The 15070-nt window shown below is 49.6% G+C and overlaps 1 protein-coding gene and 1 non-coding gene across 7 annotated transcripts in view; one reads left to right on the top strand and one right to left on the bottom strand.

Moving 5' to 3' along the window:
- The window catches only part of LOC120935641 (E1A-binding protein p400-like), a 290514-nt gene that overhangs the window by 163264 nt on the left and 112180 nt on the right, over window positions 1-15070 (bottom strand). The window lies entirely within an intron of this gene.
- Window positions 9435-9506, top strand: TRNAG-UCC. The gene has a single exon. It is a non-coding gene; the product is annotated as a tRNA-Gly (tRNA).

Genomic DNA, 15070 nt, shown 5'->3' with positions numbered 1-15070 from the left:
TCACTATTAATTTGCATTGTGAGACTTTTTCACTGGCTTTTGGATATTGATGAAAGGAATCCCAAAAGTGTCATTTATGGGAATTTATATACACCTGTGATTGGACTTTCACTTATTATTTTATACTTTGTTCACACATTTCCTGTTTTTTATAGATTTTTTTTTATAAATCTTTGCTTTTTATACTTACTTGATACATGTGCACATATATATGACCATAACTTATATATTGTTTCAACCACTTGAGGCACTATTCAGCAGCTTTGGCTGTCGTATTTATTTTATTTTATTTTCATTCTATTTTCTCACCATATTTTCCTAAGGAGGTATGACTAGAGATCTCACTCTTTATGAATAATACTGAATAGACATTCAGGCACCCCAGTATTATAGTTATACAGGTGCACATTTGGTCCCTGGTATCTATTCACATGGATGGTGAGGGATTATCACTTAACTAGAAAATGCATTTCCTGCAGAAAATGCGTGGAAATGCTGAATTGCTAAAGCTAACTGGAGGAATAGCTTAAATCCGTAAGAAAAAGTTGAAGGGAGAATCAGCATTCCCACTAATTAGCATCTTTTTAAAAGTAATTACCTTTTGCAGGAGCTGCCCCATAAAATTGCCCCATACAGGGCCAGATCCTCAAAAGAGATACTCCGACTTAAGTGCTGTTCAGTCTGTGTGTAACTTTGGAAACGATCCTCAAAAGGCTTTTTCCAAAGTTACACAGAAGATCCGGCATGTGTAATTGATTTACACTGCCTAATTTTAGGATGCAGTACCGCATCCGCCGCTGGGGGCATTTCGAGTCGAAATGCCGTTGCTAGTATGCAAATTAGCACTTAAGGCGATCCACAAAGCTTTCTAGCTTCTTTTTTGCGCCGTAAGTGTTATTTTGCAAGTGTAAAATTAGGGCTCGTTTTACAAAGTGTAAAGTTAGTCACACCTTGTAAAGGCCCATTGCAGCGACGGCATTTGGTATGCTTTCCCGAGGGAGAACTCCACGTCAATTTGTAAAAAACAAAACCGGCATGGGTTCCCCCCCAGGAGCATACCAGGCCCTTAGGTCTGGTATGGGTTGTAAGGGGACCCCCCCTACGCCGAAAAATTGACGTAGGGGGTCCCCCTACAATCCATACCAGACCCGTATCCAAAGCACGCTACCCGGCCGGCCAGGAAAGGAGTGGGGACGAGCGAGCGCCCCCCCCCCCTCCTGAGCCGTGCCAGGCCGCGTGCCCTCAACATGGGGGGGTTGGGTGCTCTGGGGCAGGGGGGCGCACTGCGGGCCCCCCCACCCCAGAGCACCCTGTCCCCATGTTGATGAGGACAGGACCTCTTCCCGACAACCCTTGCCATTGGTTGTCGGGGTCTGCGGGCGGAGGCTTATCGGAATCTGGGAGTCCCCTTTAATAAGGGGGCCCCCAGATACCGGCCCCCCACCCTAAGTGAATGGATATGGGGTACATCGTACCCCTATCCATTCACCTGGAGGCAAAAAGTAAAAGTTAATAAACACACAACACAAGGCTTTTTAAAATAGTTTATTATTCTGCTCCGGACGCCCCCCCTGTCTTCGTTATTAGCTCAATTACCAGGGGGGGCTTCTTCTTCCGCTCTCCGGGGGTCTTCTTCCACTCTCCGGGGGTCTTCCGCTCTCCGGGGGGGCTTCTCCGGACTCCGGGGGGCTTCTTCCATCTTCTCCCCTCTTCCGCTCTTGACTCGGCGAACCCCGGTTCTTCTGCAGCTCTCCGGTGCCTTCTTCTTCAGCGCTGGCTGCCTGCTATGTTTGTGTGTTAGCTCGATTTCAAACAGGCAGCCGGCGCGGTCTTCTGTGACGTCAGGGTCTTCTGGTCTTCTGTTCTTCCGATGTTGTCTCGTCGCCTGTTGTCGCTGTAATGATGGAAGCGCGCCTTGCATCCCATTTATATAGGCATCACCGTCCCATCATGCTCCGGTAGGTACCCACGTGGTGGGTGCACGTGGGTAGGCACCCACCACGTGGGTACCTACCGGAGCATGATGGGACGGTGATGCCTATATAAATGGGATGCAAGGCGCGCTTCCATCATTACAGCGACAACAGGCGACGAGACAACATCGGAAGAACAGAAGACCAGAAGACCCTGACGTCACAGAAGACCGCGCCGGCTGCCTGTTTGAAATCGAGCTAACACACAAACATAGCAGGCAGCCAGCGCTGAAGAAGAAGGCACCGGAGAGCTGCAGAAGAACCGGGGTTCGCCGAGTCAAGAGCGGAAGAGGGGAGAAGATGGAAGAAGCCCCCCGGAGTCCGGAGAAGCCCCCCCGGAGAGCGGAAGACCCCCGGAGAGTGGAAGAAGACCCCCGGAGAGCGGAAGAAGAAGCCCCCCCTGGTAATTGAGCTAATAACGAAGACAGGGGGGCGTCCGGAGCAGAATAATAAACTATTTTAAAAAGCCTTGTTTTGTGTGTTTATTAAATTTTACTTTTTGCCTCCAGGTGAATGGATAGGGGTACGATGTACCCCATATCCATTCACTTAGGGTGGGGGGCCGGTATCTGGGGGCCCCCTTATTAAAGGGGACTCCCAGATTCCGATAAGCCTCCGCCCGCAGACCCCGACAACCAATGGCAAGGGTTGTCGGGAAGAGGTCCTGTCCTCATCAACATGGGGACAGGGTGCTCTGGGGTGGGGGGGCCCGCAGTGCGCCCCCCTGCCCCAGAGCACCCAACCCCCCCATGTTGAGGGCACGCGGCCTGGCACGGCTCAGGAGGGGGGGGGGCGCTCGCTCGTCCCCACTCCCTTCCTGGCCGGCCGGGTAGCGTGCTTTGGATACGGGTCTGGTATGGATTGTAGGGGGACCCCCTACGTCAATTTTTCGGCGTGGGGGGGTCTCCTTACAACCCATGCCAGACCTAAGGACCTGGTATGCTCCTGGGGGGGGAACCCATGCCGGTTTTTTTCTTTGAAAATTGGCATGGAGTTCTCCCTCAGGAATGCATGCCGCTGTCATTTTTTTTTTCCCCGACGCAACTTTAAGCCGTCGCGATCCTCAAAACTCGGCGTAACGTAACTTCGCGCATGCGCAGTACGGCCGACGCGCATGCGCAGTACGGCCGGCGCGGGAGCGCGCCTCATTTAAATGGGACTCGCCCCATTTGAATAGGAACGCCTTGCGCCGGCGGAATTTTAGTTACACAGCCTGAAATTTCTAGATAAGTGCTTTGTGGATCAGGCACTTAGGTAGAAACTTTAAGCCAGTGTAACTTAAATTGGATTTTTTAAGTTACGTCAGGTTTTTGTGGATCTGGCCCACAATTTCTACCATCAAAACTGCCCCCATCATATTTCTCCCATCATATTACCACCATCAAACTACCATCAAACTGCCCCCATCAAAAACTGCACCATCATATTGCCCCATCAAACATTGCCCCCATCAACATTGCCCCCATCCTATTGCCCCATCAAAAAATGCCCCCATCAAACTTGCCCCCATCGTATTGCTCCATAAAAAACGGGCCCATCAACAACTGCCCTATCAAAAACTGCACCATCAAAATTGCCCCCATCCTTTGGCACCATCAAAAACTGCCCCCATCAAAAACCCCATCCTATTGCCCCATCAAAAAGTGTCCCCCCATAAAAAACTTCCCCCATCAAAAACTGCCATTAAAACTGCACCCATCCTGTTGCCCCATCAAAAACTGCCCCCATCCTATTGCTCCATTAAAAGCTGTCCCATCAAAAACTGGCCCCATCCTATTGCCCCATCAAAAACTGGCCCCATCCTATTGCCCCATCAAAAACTGGCCCCATCCTATTGCCCCATCAAAAACTGACCCCATTAAAGAAGTGCCCCATCCTATTGCCCCATCAAAAAGTGCCCCATCCTATTGCCCAATCAAAAACTGCCCCTGTCCTATTGCCCCATCAAAATTGGTTCCATCCTTTGCCCCATCAAAAACTGCACCCAAAAATATTTTGTTATAAAAACATCTTTATTGGAGTCCAAAGTTACACATATATAGGAATGGAAATATATATTGATTAGAGGTCACCCCCCCAAAGAGGCTGGGTGTTTAATAATAAGAAACAGAAGCACTGCAGATTACTCCCCCATACATGAAAATTAAGAATCAGTTCCCTTTCTGACTCCATTCATTTTAGTGGGTTGGCATAACTGCCAGGCAACCAGAATTTTTATAGGAAGGCCACCATTAGTGATCCCTGTGTCCCTGTCATGTTGGGTTTATTTATTGTCCCTGGCATTGGGATTTTGAACTTTTCTCTGTATAATTTCATGTTGTATAAAAATTATATATAATGTAGGTGAAAGTGCTAAACCTGATTCTTCTTTTTTTATTGCAGATGTACGCAGTATTTACTGCAGAGACAGCTCACAAGGCAGGACTGCCCTAGTGAGCCAGAAAGAATATGAAAGCTACATTGAGGCTTCACCAGCATGTGAGGTTCACACAGAGACTTTACCAGCATGTGAGGTTCACACAGAGACTTCATCAGCATGTAAGGTTCACACAGAGACTTCACCAGCATGTGAGGTTCACACAGAGACTTTACCAGCATGTATAGTTCACACAGAGACTTCACCAGCATGTGTGTCGTTGACATGGAGACTCCACTAACATGTGTAGTTCACACAGTGAATACACCAACATGTGATGTTCACATGGAGACACAACCTGAATGTCACATTCATGTTGAGACTCCAGCACAATGTGACATACATGTTGGGAACCCACCAAAAAAACAGGGCAGCCATGGGAATATCTCCTCCCATGAAGATGAGGGCAAGCTTACAAAAAAGGATAGTCAGATCCTGGTGGTAGGGGATTCTGTTATTAGAGGGACAGAGAGGGAAATCTGTCAGAATGATGTGATCGACGAACAGTATATTGTTTGCCAGTCGCACAAGTTCGGGACATTGCAGATCAGATGGACAGATTGTTGGATGTGGCTGGGGAGGACCCAGCTGTAATGGTACATATTGGAACCAACGACAACATTAGAAGAAAATGGAGCACCCTACTAAATGATTTCAGGGACTTAGGAGCTATACTGAAGAAAAGAACCTCCAAGGCAGTATTTTCAGAAATACTGCCTGTACCTCGAGCCACACCAAGGAGGCAGCAGTAGTTTAGGGAGCTTAGCAGGTGGCTGAAGAACTGGTGCAGGAAGGAGGGGTTTGGCTTCATGGAGACCTGGACTGATTTTTCAATTGGTTACTTGCTCTACAGCAGGGATGGACTGCACTTAAATGAACAGGGTGCAGCTCTGTTGGCAAAGAAAATAGCCCAAAAGTTGGAAATTTCTTTAAATCAACCACGTGTCATTCACATCAAGACTCCTTCAGTGTGCAACGATTCGGCAGATTGTGGCGATATCACTTAGACTACTCCAATGTAACGTTCACATTGAGACTACTCCTGAATGTGACATTCACAATGAGACTACTCTGGAATGTGACATTCACAATGAGACTACTCTGGAATGTGACATTCACAATGAGACTACTCCGGAATGTGACATTCACAATGAGAATACTCCGGAACGTGACATTCACAACGAGACTACTCCAGAATGAGATGTTCATAATAAGACCCCTCAAGAATGTGACATTCACAGTGAGACTACTCCAGAATTTCGCGATCACAATGAGTCTCCTCCAGAATGGGATGTTCACAATGAGACCCCTCTAGAATGTGACAATCACATAAAGAATTCACCAGCATTTGACTTTCACACAGAGACTCCACCAGCATGTGGCAATCACGCGGAGACTTCACCAGCATATGATGAAGATGGGGGCAAGGTTACCAGAAAGAATAGGCACATACTAAAGGTAGGGGATTCAGTTATTGGAAGATTACAGAGGGCAATCTGTCACAAAGACCATTATAGCCAAACAGTATGTTGTTTACCGGGCGCTCGGGTTCGGAACATTGCAGATTGCATGGACAGATTATTGGATGGCGCTGGAGAGGACCCAGCTGTCATGGTATATATCGGTACCAATGACAAAGTTAGAGAAAGATGGAGCGCACTACAAAATGATTTCAGGGACTTGGGGGCCATATTGAAGAAAAGGTCCCCAAGGCAATATTTTCTGAAATACTGCCTGTACCTCGAGCCACACCACAGAGACAGCAAGAGCTTATGGTACTTAACAAGTGGCTGAGGAACTGGTGCAGGGAGGAGGGGTTTGGCTTCATGGCGAACTGGGCTGACTTTTCAGGCCGTTACCATCTCTATAGTAGTGACTGATTGCACTTAAATGGGAGGGGTGCAGCTTTCTTGGGATTGAAGGTGGCCAAAAGGTTAGAAGAAAATTAAAACTAGGTGATGAGAAGAGGACGATTTGCTAGTAAATATGAGGGAGAGGATCTTCATTTCAAGCCATCATGACAGGAATCCACTACGTCATCAATCTCTTAAAAGATTCCCATAAGCAGCTTCTGAATCACCAACTATCAATGTAGCTGGACAAACAAGACAATTGGCTGTTCCTAGAAGAAGACTCAACAAAAAGTTTGAGGGACCCTCCCAGGGGCCAGGTACGGCTGTACCGACGCAGGCCCCTACACTGGTGGCGGCTGCCACTCCAGTAACCGGAGAGTCTTTCCATCAGCCCTCTATTTACCTTTCTGCAGCTTCTGCAGAAGCTTTAAGGTTCGACAATACATCACCCAAACATAATCACCTGTAAAAAAAAGTGTCTGAGATATTGGTGGTAAACAGCCTGCTAGGCCCGAGGGGAATGGAACCAAGCCCTCCAAAAGTTGATAAGAGTGTAAATGTAGACATTAAGCTTTAAGGTTAATCAAAAATATAACACTCTAAAGGGAAAGGTAGAACAAAGGGGGAGTATGGAAGAGGGAGAGAGGGAGGAAAGGGGGGAGAAGGGAAGGTTGGAGGAAGAAGGGGGTGAGGGTTGGGGGGAACCCCCACACCCCTTCCCTACCCGCAACCTTCCATCCCCCATACTTTCCTCCCTCTCTGCCTCTTCCATACTTCCCCTCCCCCTGTTCTACCTTTCCCTTTAGAATGTGATATTTTTGATTAACCTTAAAGCATAATGACTACATTTACACTCTTGGCAACTTTTGGATATGAGGCAGCTTTTGGAGGACTTGGTTTGGTTCCCCCCAGGCCTAGCAGGCCGTTTACCACCAACATCTCAAGCATGTTTTTACAGGTGATATGTTTAATGGATGTATTGTCGATAGGCATAAAGAAATTGATTATGTTGTGAAGTTTGGAGGCCAGTAGGCTTTTAAAGCATGTATTGTACCGGCTATGATGGAAGGTTGAAGGCCGGTATGTTTTTGAGGCGTGTGTTGGACCGGCTTTAAGAGGAGGTTGAAGGCTGGTATGTTTTTGAGGCGTGTGTTGGACTGGCTTTAAGGGGAGGTTGAAGGCCGGTATGTTTTTGAGGTGTGTGTTGGACCGACTATAAGGGGAGGTTGAAGGCCGGTATGTTTTTGAGGCGTGTGTTGGACCGGCTATAAGTGGAGGTTGGAACTCTTTTTGTCTTCAGAGGTCGGAGAAGTCTTTCCAGCTTTCTTTAGTCTTTCTCTGCTGGAGAAATGAGAACTCTTCCCGCCAGTGAGGTCCTTCATGGATAAGTTCGAGGCCTCACTCACACGGGGTGTATGAATCTGTACCCTGTGTGGGGGCTGCGTTAACCCCAAAAAGGACATCCATGTGGGTGCAGTTGCGCGGACGCACCCTGGGTGCGTTCGGGGCCGTGCACCGGCACTCACACCGATGTCACATTGGGTACAGTCACTGCACCCCAGTTGACAGCAATGGGACTGCCTACACGGATGCTGGTAACACCTGTGCATCCCCATACCGGTAATCATGGCCCTCCCATGGGGTACGGATTCATACCCCCGTGTGAATGAGGCCCAAGGGTGAATGGAATATTTAGCTCCATTGTGTTGGCAATTAGGTGAACACTGTACCCCTCTTTATTGTTATTTGGGCGTGTTCTATTATCCCTTTCACGCCGAGCTTACGCATATATGCGTCCTCGGCTTTTGGGGGTTATACCGGGATGATGCCTGCAGCTGCAGGCATCATCCCGGTACCGTTGTTTAGAGCCAGCGATTGGCTATCCAGACATAACAACCGATGCAGGTAAAAGCCGCTCGTTTGTTATGCCGGAGGAGCTGGAGGGGACATGCCCCCTTCCCGCCGCCTCTCGCCGCTCCAGTGAGACGGGAGACCCGATCCTCTATCCGGCGCCTCCAGTGTCCAGGCACAGAGTAAAACTAAGCGGTAAGCGGCTTTGATTCAGTCTCCGCAATGTAATCGCAGAAGCGACACCATGACGTCACTTCCGTGTTTCTCGGCTGCCAATGGCGCCGGATTTAAAAAAGTACACAGTATTCAGAATCGCCGTTTTCGGCAATCTGAATACTTTGAAGTGCAAAAGAGGGATCGGGGGTCTTTTAGACCCTCGATCCCTCCATAAAGAGTACCTGTCACCACCTATTACTGTCACAAGGGATTTTTACATTCCTTGTGACAGCAATAAAAGTGATCAAAATGTAAAAAATAAAAAAAAAGATATATTTTTAAAGCGCCCCCCTCCCCGCGAGCTTGCGCAACAAAGAAAATGCAAACGGAAGTCGCACCTGCATATGAAAACGATGTTCAAATCACACATGTGAGGTATTGCCGCGATCGTCAGAGCGAGAGCAATAATTCTTGCACTAGACCTCTATAACTCTAACCTGGTAACCGTAAAAAAAAATTAAAGCGTCGCCTATGGAGATTTTTAGGTACCGTAGTTTGTCGCCATTCCACGAGTGCGTGCAATTATAAAGCGTGACATGCTTGGTATCTATTTACTCGGCGTAACATCATCTTTCACATTATGCAAAAAAAATTGGGCTAACTTTACTTTTTCATTTTTTTAAAATTCATGAAAGCTAATTTTTCCCAAAAAGTTGCGTTTGAAACACCGCCGCACAAATACCGCGTGGCATAAAATATTGCAACAATCGCCATTTTATTCTTTAGATTCTCTGCTAAAAAAATATATATATATATATATATATAATGTTTGGGGGTTCTAAGTAATTTTCTAGCAAAAAATACGGATTTTAACGCCAAATGTCATAAATAGGCTTAGGCATGAAGGGTTAAAGGAGTGTTATATATTGTAGGATAGGTTTGGATTTCTTGTGAAGGCACTTTAAGTGAACATAAGTGATTTACCTCGTTCAGCGGGGGCGGGCCTTAAAGAACAGAGGCCGCATATGGGCAGCACAGAGGCTTAGTGGTGAGCCTTGCAGCACTGGGGTCCTTGTTTTAGATTCTGACCAGGACACTATCTGCATGGAGTTTGCATGTTCTCCCTGTGCTTGCGTGGGTTTCCTTCGGGTACTCCGGTTTCCTCCCACACTACATGCTACTTTTGCGTTGGTGGTGCAGTGGTAAGCATAGCTGCCTTCCAAGCAGCTGACCTGGGTTCGATTCCCAGCCAACGCCATCTCCAATACTTGGAGTCCTCAGCGAGAAAAGCGCTATACAAGGTCAATACGGAGTATATATTAGTGGTGGAATAAAGAATGAAGAGAATGTGTGGAATGTTTGAGGAAGAAAATGTTCCCCCAGAATCTATAGAAGGAGAACCCAGCAACTGATGGAAGACGCTTAGCTTTTGCTGCGATCACACCTAGGCGTTCCGGATCGCGGGCGGAATTACTGCAATTTCCCAAATTTCCACAAAAACGTGTGACACGCTTGTGATCCCGTTCCTTTCAATGGCACCCCAATCATGGGACAATATTGTCACCTGACAAATCACACAAACAAAATGACGGGGTGCCTGTTTCCCAAAAGCAGTCCTGCGATTTGACAGATGACAATCACGGCAAAAATCATGCCTCGATTGGGGCGATATTGAAAGTAAGGGGGATCGCATACTCCACCCAGCGGGAATATTACACCCCCTCAACTGTCCAGATTTACATTAAAGCTTTTAAATACTCAGGGCCAGATTCAGATACATTTGCACTTGCGCCGCATATCATTGATACGCTACGCCGCCGTCTCTTACCTGGCGGAATTTCGAATCCACAGTGAAATCGCGCCGTAGTGTTTTTCTGGCGGCGTATTTGAAATTGGGCGGGTTGGGGGCGTGCTTCATTTAATTGAAGCGCGTCCCCGAGCCAATTTAACTGCGCATGCTCCGTTTTGAAATTTCCCACCGTGCTTTGCGCGAAATGACGTCGCACCGACGTGATTTTTTGAACGTCGACGTGAGTTACGTCCTTTCCTATTCACGGACGACTTACGCAAAAAAAAAAAAATTTAATTCGACGCGGGAAAGACGGCCATACTTTAACATGGCAAGTCTAAAGATAGACCAAGAAATAGCAGCTTTAACTATACGCCGGGAAAAGCCGACTAGCGACGACGTAAGAGAATGCGACGGCCGCACGTACCTTCGTAAATAGCCGTAAAAAGCTAATTAGCACACCCAACGCGGAAAACGACGCGAACGCCACCCAGCGGGCGCTGAAGTATTACACCTACGATCCGAAGGCGTACGAAGCCGTACGCCTGTCGGATCGAAGCCAAAAGCCGTCGTATCTTGGTTTGAGGATTCAAACTAAAGATACGACGCGGCAAATTTGAAAGTACGCCGGAGTATCAGTAGATACTCCGGCGTACTTCTTCTGTGAATCTGGCCCAAAAATCCTTCATTGCTGCAGACCTCAGCACACGCCATGTGTGATGTAACCACTTATAGACCACAATAAATATATACAGCATCTCACAAAAGTAAGTACACCCCTCTGTGTGCGGGAGATCACATAAAGCATGTCACAAAAATAAGTACAACCCTTGCATTTGTGTAAATCTTTTCCTGTCTCTTTTCATGTGACAACACTGAAGAAATGACACATGGGGGCTGATTTACCAAGCCTTTACTCCATGACTCATGTTACTAATGTGCTCCGTGCGCCCAGGAGAGGGTGCATTGTGCACCAGTACAGACCTGGCGCACGGCACATTGAAATGTAAATTGCGGGGGTTTGGGCGGGAGTTTATTAGGGGGGGAGGTGGGGGGATGCAGGGGAAGTGAAGTGACATGTGTTTGAATGTGTTTGGCGGGCCGAATTGAAAGGGAAAGTGTTTTTTGAAAACAGATCCCCGTACGCTTGCACAGTGCGCCTGAATCTCGGGAGGTTCATTTGCATACTGGGCATGCGCAGAGAGAAATATCGGCGCTTCCCGTGCGCCTTGTCAGTACGCCGTGAAAATCTTGGTAAACACCAAGCGGCGTACCCGTGAATGCGCTGCGTGACGCGGCGCACGGGAATCTCCGAGCTGTTTTCAGCCATGAAGGGGAACTCCGCGCCAAATTTCAAACTTGAAATCGGCGCGGGTCCCCCTTCAGGGCTACATTAGGCTCTTAGGCTTGGTCCGGAACGTGAGGGGTTAAACCCGCGCCAATTCGGCGCGGGGGTCCCCCCCCAGATCCAAACCAAGCCCTCGTCCCAAGCACGCAGTCTGGCCTGGACAGGAATGGGGGTGGGGACGAGCGAGTGGCCCCCCCCTCCTGAGCCGTACCAGACCGCATGCCCTCAACATGGGGGAGTGTGTGCTGTGGGGGAGGGGGCACTGCCCCCCCACCCCACAGCACTTTTGCCCCCATGTCGATAGGGACAAGAGCCTCTTCCCGACAACCCTTGCCATTGGTTGTCGGGGTATGCGGGCGGGGCTAATCGGAATCTGCGAGCTCCCTTTAATAAGAGGACCCCCAGATGCCGGCCCCCCACCCTATGTGAATGAGTATGGGGTACATCGTACCTCTACCCATTCACATGTGGGAAATGTAAAGTAAAATAAAACACCACACAGAATAAAATATTTTATTAGTCAGCTCCGGAGCCCCCCCTTTCTTCTTTAGCTCTCTTACAAGGGGGGGTTTCTTCTCTCCCGATCTTCCGCCGGGACCCTGGGCTTCGGTGATTTCTGCCGGGGGAGGGCGCCATCCCTCGGTCCTCTCCGGAGCCTTCCGCCGGATGCCCCCACCCCATTTAAGCTCTTTTACATTAGGGGGGGACTTCGGGGTCTTCTGCCGGGGGATGGCGCCTATCCCCCGGTCTTTCCGGTGCCTTCCGCCAGGGTTCCGGTCTTCTGCCGGGGGTGCGCCAACTCCCAGGTCTTTTCTCTTCTGTCTTCTCTGCTCCCTCTTCTGCCTGGCTCCCCCGCGGAGCCAGGGCTTTCTTCCGTCTTCTTTCTACTCTCTTCCTTCTTCTGCCTGTCTCCTCCGGGAGCACAGGGCTTGTCTCCGCTGTCTTCTTCCTTCTCTTCCATTGGATGTTGACACGACGAGGTTCCGCGCTGACATGCTGTGTCAGCGGCGGGCATGGACTTATATAGGGTAATGCCACCATGTGACCTCAACCCATGTGACATCACATTCCCTGGGCATGATGGGAATGTGATGTCACATGGGTTGAGGTCACATGGTGGCATTACCCTATATAAGTCCATGCCCGCTGCTCAGACGGCATTCCAGCGCCGGACCTCGTCGTGTCAACATCAAATGGAAGAGAAGGGAGAAGACAGCGGAGACAAGCCCTGTGCTCCGCGGAGGAGACAGGCAGAAGCGGAAGGCATCGCAGAAGCCCGCGGGTGTCGCCCCCCGGCGGAAGACACCGTAGAAGCCCGGGACCCTCCCCCAAAGGCAGGAGCCTCACTGGTGAAGGGGGTCCCGGTGAATTACGTCGCTGAAGACGGGGGTGGGGTGCCAGTGCACCCCCCCCCCGCAGAAACCGTCGTAGAAGCCCGAGACCCTCCCCCAAAGGCAAGAGCCTCACTGGTGAAGGGGGTCCCGGTGAATTACGTCGCTGAAGACGGGGGTGGGGTGCCAGTGCACCCCCCCCCCGCAGAAACCGTCGTAGAAGCCCGGGACCCTCCCCCAAAGGCAGGAGCCTCACTGGTGAAGGGGGTCCCGGTGAATTACGTCGCTGAAGACGGGGGTGGGGTGCCAGTGCACCCCCCCCCCCCGCAGAAACCGTCGTAGAAGCCCGGGACCCTCCCCCAAAGGCAGGAGCCTCACTGGTGAAGGGGGTCCCGGTGAATTACGTCGCTGAAGACGGGGGTGGGGTGCCAGTGCACCCCCCCCCGCAGAAACCGTTGTAGAAGCCCGGGACCCTCCCCCAAAGGCAGGAGCCTCACTGGTGAAGGGGGTCCCGGTGAATTACGTCGCTGAAGACGGGGGTGGGGTGCCAGTGCACCCCCCCCCCCCCGCAGAAACCGTTGTAGAAGCCCGGGACCCTCCCCTAAAGGCAGGAGCCTCACTGGTGAAGGGGGTCCCGGTGAATTATGTCGCTGAAGACGGGGGTGGGGTGCCAGTGCACCCCCCCCGCAGAAACCGTCGTAGAAGCCCGGGACCCTCCCCCAAAGGCAGGAGCCTCACTGGTGAAGGGGGTTCCGGCAGAAGATGGCGAAGCCCGGGGCCTAATGGGGTGGTGGTGGTGGGGGGCCCCAACAGAAGACCCCCCGGCTGACTAATAAATTAATTTTTAAATGTGTGTGGTGTATTATTTTTTTCCATTTTTTTCCCCAGGTGAATGGGTAGGGGTACAATGTACCCCATACTCATTCACATAGGGTGGGGGGCCGGAATCTGGGGGCCCCTTTATTAAAGGGGCCTCTCAGATTCTGATAAGCCCTCCGCCCGCATACCCCGACAACCAACGGCCAGGGCTGTCGGGAAGAGGCTCTTGTCCCTATCGACATGGGGACAAGAGTGCTTTGGGGTGGGGGGGGCAGTGCCCCCCTCCCCCACAGCACACACTCCCCCATGTTGAGGGCATGTGGTCTGGTACGGCTCAGGAGGGGGGGGGGGGGGCGCTCGCTCGTCCCCACCCCCATTCCTGTCTGACCAGACTGCGTGCCTGGGATAAGGGCTTGGTTTGGATCTTGGGGGGGACCCCACGCTGTTTTTTTTTTGCGCGGGTTTAACCCCTTATGTTCCAGACCAAGCCTAAGAGCCTGGTATGCACCTGGAGGGAACCCACCTTATTTTTTTTGGGGGGGTCTGGAGTTCCCCTTCATGAACAGCGATCTGTCATTTACACATGTCAGTCCCACCCCCCCCCTACAGTTAGAACACACCCAGGGAACATATTTAACCCCTCCCTCGCACCTAGTGTTAACCCCTTCCCTGCCAGTGGCATTTTTATAGTAAGCAATGCATTTTTACAGCACTGATCGCTAGAAAAATGCCAATGGTTCCAAAAAAGTGTTCGATGTGTCCGCTAATAATGTCGCAGTACCGATAAAAATCGCTGATCGCCGCAATAACTAGTTAAAACAAAAAAAAGCCATATTTTGTAGACGCTATAACTTTTGCCAAAACCAAACACTAAACGCTATTTGCGATTTGTTTGGAACCAAAAAGATGTAGAATACGTATCGGCCTAAACTGAGGGTTTTTTTATTTTTTAGAATATATATTTTTGGGGATATTTATTATAGCAAAAAGTAAAAATAATTTTTACATATGTGGGCAGGACTTACGCAAGTCCCGCCCACATATATAAACATCGTTCAAACCACACATGTGAGGTATTGACGCGTGCGTTAGAGCGAGAGCAATACTTTTACCACTAGACCTTCTTTGTAACTATAAACTGGTAACCTGGAAAAAAAAGAAAAAGGTCGCCTATGGGGATATTCACGGAATTAATTTTGTCCCCATTGCAGGAGTGTTTCCAATAGTAAAGCGTGACATGTAAGGTATCTATTTACTCGGTGTAACATCATCTTTCACATTATCCCCAAAAATTGGGCTAACTTTTGTGTTTTGTTAATTTTTAACCACTTGAGCCCTGGACCATATTGCTGGTCAATGACCAGGCCAGGCTGGAAAGCATGAGATCAGGGGAAAAAAACTCTCATGCCATTGCAGCTTGGTTCCTACATGTGTGATGAACTGAGCATGCTCAAACACTTAGAAAAAATCCTTTCTTTTTAAAAGGTGAAAATCTCTTGGATGGTCATAGAGCATCGTGCAGCGATCAGTCCTC

The sequence above is a fragment of the Rana temporaria genome, chromosome 1, assembly GCF_905171775.1.
Source record: "Rana temporaria chromosome 1, aRanTem1.1, whole genome shotgun sequence".
Classification (NCBI taxonomy): Eukaryota; Metazoa; Chordata; class Amphibia; order Anura; family Ranidae; genus Rana; species Rana temporaria.
This window is presented reverse-complemented; position numbering and strand designations above follow the sequence as displayed.